Source organism: Hyperolius riggenbachi, chromosome 7 (assembly GCF_040937935.1).
Source record: "Hyperolius riggenbachi isolate aHypRig1 chromosome 7, aHypRig1.pri, whole genome shotgun sequence".
NCBI lineage: Eukaryota > Metazoa > Chordata > Amphibia > Anura > Hyperoliidae > Hyperolius > Hyperolius riggenbachi.
In genome coordinates, this window is record NC_090652.1 from 31,022,316 (window position 1) to 31,029,133 (window position 6,818).

The window sequence follows — 6,818 nt, forward strand, 5'->3', positions numbered from 1 at the left end:
AACTACTGGGACACCTACTTATGCCTACCTACATACAAGAAGATAATAAGGTCATTGCTTCATTGTGGACAGACCAAATTTGATCAGCTGGACAGTCACTGTTGTTCTATCATTTAGCTACCACAGCCCGGCGACCATATGGGCTTGAAAACCGCCACGGCCTACACTCTCGCCACGGTGCGCACCAGTCCAGCACGGCCGTCCCTACGCAAACAGCTGTTTGCGGTGCATTACACAGTGAGTTTGGTGCGTTAGTGTGAAGCAGAACTCTAATTACACTCCCTGATTGATGTATACACATGCAAGATTTTTGAAAGCACTTTAGGCCTGCAATTTAGCATTCAATGTCATTTCTGCCCTTAAAGAGAACCCGAGGTGGGTTTGAAGAATATTATCTGCATACAGAGGCTGGATCTGCCTATACAGCCCAGCCTCTGTTGCTATCCCAAACCCCCCTAAGGTCCCCCTGCACTCTGCAATCCCTCATAAATCACAGCCACGCTGCTGACAAACAGCTTGTCAGAGCTGGCTGTGTTTATCTCTATAGTGTCAGTCTGCTGCTCTCCCCGTCTCCTGCAGAACTCCAGTCCCCGCCTACATCCCTTCCCTCCCTGCTGATTGGAGGGAAGGGACGGGGGAAGGGACCGGAGCTATGCAGGAGGCGGGGGAGCAGCTGAGACTGACACTACAGATGTAAACACAGTCTCACAGCACGGCTGTGATTTATGAGGGATTGCAGAGTGCAGGCGGACCTTAGGGGGGTTTGGGATAGCAACAGAGGCTGGGCTGTATAGGCAGATCCAGCCTCTGTATGCAGATAACATTCTTTAAACACACTTCGGGTTCTCTTTAAAACGCTGCTTTGCCTCACATCTAGATTTTTCCCCGGGTCTTTGGGCGTGTATCCCACTCTGCCATGCCCCCCTCCAGGTGTTAGACCCCTTGAAACATGTTTTCCATCACTTGTGGCCAGCATACATTTTTCTATTTTTCAAAGTTCGCATCCCCATTGAAGTCTATTGCGGTTCGCGAACTTTTCCGCGAACCGAACCTTCCACGAAGGTTCGCGAACCAAAAATCGGAGGTTCGCGACATCTAGTTAATGTGAGCTCTGTCTCCACATGCAATTATTTGCTTCCAAACATTTGTTTTACCTGGGCTCTGATGGCTGTGCAGGGAGGGAGCTGTGTCTCTCTGCACTATGGGTATCATTCATAAAGCATTTCCGCATGCGGAAATGCTTAACACCGGTGACTTTCCCGACCACTCAGCATAAGCCCCATTCATAAAGGCTCTTTCCGCATGAAAAAGTGACAGAGCGATACATTTCCGCCTTGTGCGGAGTTTTTCTAGATTAATCTAGAAAAAGTAACAAACACATCCATTCATAAAGATTAGAGCAAGCGGTATCCGGAAGGAAAATACCGCTTGCTCGACAGTAGCGATAGGCGGGCGGAATACATATAAATGAATGGGAGGGACCTCCCAAGCAGCATCAGACAGAGCAGCGCAGGGAGGGAATCGGGCAGCTTTTAAGTTTCCGCATGCCTACCGCCACGCTGCCGCCAGCTTCCTCCAGAAAACCTCCGCACTTCTTCCGCAACAGGCAGACTTCTTTATGAATGGCCACCCAGAAGTCTTAATTACCGGTTGCGGAGAAGAACGGTGTTTTCCCGCACTACCGACAGCCTGTTTATGAATGATACCCTATGACTTGCAGTTCAGCTTTCTTCCTGAGTTCTAAAGGCAGGAAGTGATGCAGGGCTGCGCTCCAGGAAGTATAACATGATGGAGGGTTTTTCTCTTCCACGCTGGATTCTAGTTGGGAGGACGCTCTGCTGCTCTGTCACGATCTCTGCTGCTGCTGGGAACAGGTACAATTTCATGCATAATGCTTTGGAGATGTTTCAGCTTGTTTTTTTTGCCTGCTTCTTCTGTAGTTTACAGGTATGTTTCTATCATTGTTTTGCAGTGCTGCTGTCTGTGGAAACTTGCTATATTGGCTGGAAGGTCAGTTTGTTTTGTAGATGTTGGTTTTGCCTGGAGGTGATTTACTTTTGCCTGCACACATTTATGCTCCAGGATTTCTCTGCAGCTGTTAGTTGCTGAGACATGGAGTCAGAAGCAGAGGCGTAGCTAGGATTTTCGGCGCCCGGGGACAAAGACCATCTCAGTGCGCCCCCAGCCCCCACCCTTCCACCCACAGGTGGTTGTGCGGCATGTAAAGCGGGCATGGTCATGCAGATTGTGGGTGTGGTCATGGGTGGAGCTAAATGTACATTGTCCATCTGCACAACAGCAGGCTCCATATACAGTACAATCCCTTTATAGTGAATTTCAAGGGACGGGGCCAAGTAGTTTACTATATCAGAAATTTACTGTATTTGGCATATATTGTAAATTTTTGGGACCCAGGGACTGAGATAACTATATGAGGATAGGTCATACATTGTATAGTCATGCAGGTACATGATTGGGAACTGAGGACTGAGTTTACTACTGTATATCAGGATTGGTCATACATTAAAAACATCATGACTGTCACAGTGGATCAGATCTTTGAGATTCCCGACGACTCCGGGGAAAGTACCGCGATCGCTTGACTTCCCATTCACACTGGATGTGTAACATTACACATACCCGCCGCCAGAAGATGGATTGCTGAACACTCGTGTGAAGGGGGACGTCGCTGGATCCATCTTCCTCTGGTGAGTACTTATGAGTATTTAGCTTAAAGGAGTCATCAGGCAAGTTAATAGAAAATAAGTGGTACTTACCGGGGGCTTCCTCCAGCCCCAAGCTCCCAGGACGTCCCTCGCCGCAGCTCTGCCCGCAGCCGTTCGCCGCAGGTCCGTCCCGGTCCCCGGCGATGACGTCAGAGAGACCTCCAGGTCGCTCTGTACTGCGCCTGCGCAGTCCGCTCCAGCCCATGTGGCGGTGATTGACAGCACCGCTCGCGCAGGTGCAGTACAGAGCGACCTGGAAGTCGCTCTGACGTCATCGCCGGGGACCGGGACGGACCTGCGGTGAACGGCTGCGGGCAGAGCTGCGGCGAGGGACGTCCTGGGAGCTTGGGGCTGGAGGAAGCCCCCGGTAAGTACCACTTATTTTCTATTCACTTGCCTGATGACTCCTTTAAAGAGAACCTGAAGCGAGGGGGATATGAAGGGCTGCCATATTTATTTCCTATTAAGCAATACCAGTTTCTTGGCTGTCCTGCTGATCCTCTGCGTCTAATACTTTTAGCCATTGACCCTGAACAAGCATGCAGCAGATCATGTGTTTCTGACATTGTCAGATGATCTGACAAGATTAGCTGCATGCTTGTTTCTGGTGTGATTCAGACACTACTGCAGCCAAATAGATCAGCCAGGCAACTGGTATTGTTTAAAAGTAAATAAATATGGCAGCCTCCATATACTTCTTGCTTCAGGTTCCCTTTAAGCAGGATATATATAAGGGCAGCACGGTGGCATAGTGGTTAGCACTCTCGCCTTGCAGTGCTGGACCCCCATCTTCGAATCCCAGCCAGATCAACATCTGCAAGGAGTTTGTATGTTCTCCCCATGTCTGTGTGGGTTTCATGCAGGTACTCTGATTTCCTCCCACCTCCCAAAACATACAGATAAGTTAATTGGCTTCCCCCTAATGCGGGGTACACACGATGCGATTTCCCGCTCGATCAGCGGGATCGATTATTTCCGACATGTTCGATTGGGTTTCGATCGATACAGCCGTCGATTTTGCATACTTAACATGCAAAATCGACGGCTGTATCGATCGAAACGCGAATGAACATGTCGGAAATAATCGATCCCGCTGATCAAGCGGGAAATCGCATCGTGTGTATCCAGCATAAAATTGCCCCTACACTAGACGATACATACAGAGACATATGGCAATGGTAGGGATTAGATTGTGAGCACCTCTTATGCTGAACATACACGGTTCGAGACTGTCCTTATCAATTGAGCCGCTGATGGCTCGATTGATAATATCCGACAGGTCCGATGACCCGCCAAATAGATTTCCCGCTCGATCCCCGCGGGCGGACAATCGAGCGGCTGATAAGGAGCGCAGGCGGGGACGAGCAAGGAATCAAGCCGCTGGCTCGATACCGGCGCATTATCGTGCCGTGTATGCCCAGCATTAGGGACAGTTAGGTGATGGTATACTCTGTGCAGCTATGCTTAAGAGGCCGGCGCTATATATACACACACACACACACACACACACACACACACACACACAGACACACAGACACACAGACACACAGACACACAGACACACACACACACACACACACACACACACACAGACACACAGACACACACACGCACACACACACACACACACACACTGTTTACACCGTAGGTCACACATAATTAATCAATTTACTGCCCTGATAATGCCTCCCCATGAGTCCTCTCACCAGTCACAGGGTCAAGGCTTTGGGAGAGCGTCCAGTGTGCTGATGCTGGCTTCCCCGGAGAGGTGTGCAGAGCCTGTCTCACACGCACAGCAGGCTAGTCTGTGTGGCTGCAGGAGGAGAGGAGAACTGACAGCTCTTCAGTCTAGCAGCAGCCCCAGCCTCACCCATCCTTGTCCGGTCCCCATAGCTGGCTCCTTTCTGCTGCTTGAAATGTTGCTGCCGCCCTTGTACTACTTCCTCCCCTCACCAGCGTGACCCAATCATCACGCAGCACAACAGAGGGGAGGGGGTTGAAAGAGGAAGCAGCGTGTAGCTGTTGTTGGGCTCAGGCTGAGGCTGTCCGTATAGAGGATCGGGTATTAATTGATTCTCCACACAGCAGCAGCTGATGAGCGCCCTCAAGTCCCAGCGCCCCGGGGCATTTGTACCCCTCGTCCCCCCCATAGCTACGCGTCTGGTCAGAAGCCGTGGAATATAGCCAGCATTTATCGGATGGGTAAGGGTGCGATTATGTCACACATGTTTAAGTATTTGTTTCTTTTTAAAAGAGTGCATCAATATAGCAAAATTAATTGCTTTGCTTTATCTCTGAAGCTCCTCTACTTCTAGAGAGAGCAAAGACAAATCCTAGAATAATGCAGATGATTCACGCTCTGGGTCCAAATCAACCAGTGAGGGCTCGTTTCCACTATCGCGAATCCGCATGCGTCCAACGCATGCGGATTCGCACATGTAATGTAAGTGGATGGGCCTGTTTCCACTCTTGCGTTGGGGATGTGCGTTTTTTCAAGCGGTGAAAAAACGCACAAAAGAGCCAACGAATTCGCCTGCGAGTGGAATGCAGGCGAATCGCACACAACGTATTTAATAGTAAAAACGCATGCGTTTTTTACATGCGTTTTTACCCGCGATTTCGCGTGCGATTTCGCTCCTTTTTAATGTTATTTTGCCCTGGCAGTGTCATGGTTAATTTCGCATGGCACCCTGCCATGCGAAATCGCACGCGAAATAGCGGGTAAAAACGCATGCGGAAACGCATCCGCATGCGTTTTTACAAGCGTCGGAATGCTTAGAAATCGCGTCGCAACAGTGGAAACGAGCCCTGATGCTTCATACACACTTGAGATAAAAGTCTTTGGAAAATGCAAGATCACAGACCAATCTTACCCCCTTCCATGTAGTATGAGAGCCATACCTACACAGTCTATTCTATGGAGCTGCACTCCCCATCAGATAAAATCTTTGCAAGATGCTGCACACAGAGATGCTGTAGACATTCAAAAGATCAGTATCTGCAAAAGATCTGTTCCTGCAAAAAATCCATTCCTGCAAATTGCAATGATAGTCTATGAGATCTGCAGATTCTCATACACACTTGGTTTAACAGACTTCATCTGCATATCTGGCAATCATCTGCAGATCTGAAAATCCATCCTGGCTGGTGGATCTGATCTGCAGATGATCTGCAGATAATTGTCTGTTAAACAAGGTGTGTATGAGGATCTGCAGATCTCATATACTATGAATGCAATTTGCAGGAATGGATCTTTTGCAGGAACAGATCTTTTGCAGATAATGATCTTTTGAGTGTGTACGGGCATCTTTGTGTGCAGCATGTTGCAAAGATTTCTATCTGATGGGGAGTGCAGCTCCATAGAATAGACTGTGTAGAGTATGGCTCTCCTACTACATGGAAGGGGGTAAAATTGGTCTGATATCTTTCATTTATCTTTCAAGTGTGTACACACCATAAGACTAAACATATTAACCCCCTGACAAAAATACCTTCTGGGCTTGTGGAGACTGTGCATTACCTGACAAACTTGTGTGCACAAATTGCTTATATTCATTACCTATTTATGAAGAGGAGGAATTCCTGAAGGGCCCTTTTCCATTGGCGGCGATTACGATGCTGAATCGCAAAATTACAAACCGCTAGTGATTTTTAAATCGCTAGGGTTTGCCTAATAACATAGGAATCACGGTAGGTAATTTCCACTACCGCAATTCATTTTTTACTTAAGCGCACTCGCGCTGCAAACCGATTTTTGCCGCAATTTTGCTATGCAGTGCATTGCATACGAAAATCGCAATCTCTGGGAAAAGTTTGAAAAGATGAGTGGTCAAGGCTGGATACACAATTTGCAAGTAGATTCTCTAAATTGTACCCTTTGGAAGGAGAACTTCCTGCAAAATTGGAGTCACCACCTACAGGGGATGCATCTATAGCCACATCTATAGCCGCATTGGCCAGACATGCAATGCTTCCACTAGAGGATTCTGTATCTTTTAAGGATGCATTAGAAAGAAAAATGGATATTGATTTAAAGAGAGCTTAGTCCACTATGGGTTCAGCTTGCAAACCTGGCATTGCGCTAACGTCCAT

General features: G+C 48.2%; 1 protein-coding gene across 2 annotated transcripts in view; it reads right to left on the reverse strand.

Moving 5' to 3' along the window:
* Positions 1–4,646, reverse strand: part of LOC137524232 (sulfotransferase 1C1-like) — a 110,629-nt gene extending 105,983 nt beyond the window's left edge. The window contains exons 1-3 of one of the 2 annotated variants that reach the window (XM_068243850.1): positions 4,433–4,646; positions 1,708–1,864; positions 1,155–1,199 (exon numbers count right to left, since the gene is read on the reverse strand). The gene's annotated coding sequence lies outside the window, so the exon portion shown is untranslated. The remainder of the gene's footprint in view (positions 1–1,154; positions 1,200–1,707; positions 1,865–4,432) is intronic. The other variant, XM_068243852.1, reaches the window with a different exon arrangement.
* Positions 4,647–6,818: the final 2,172 nt, after the last annotated feature.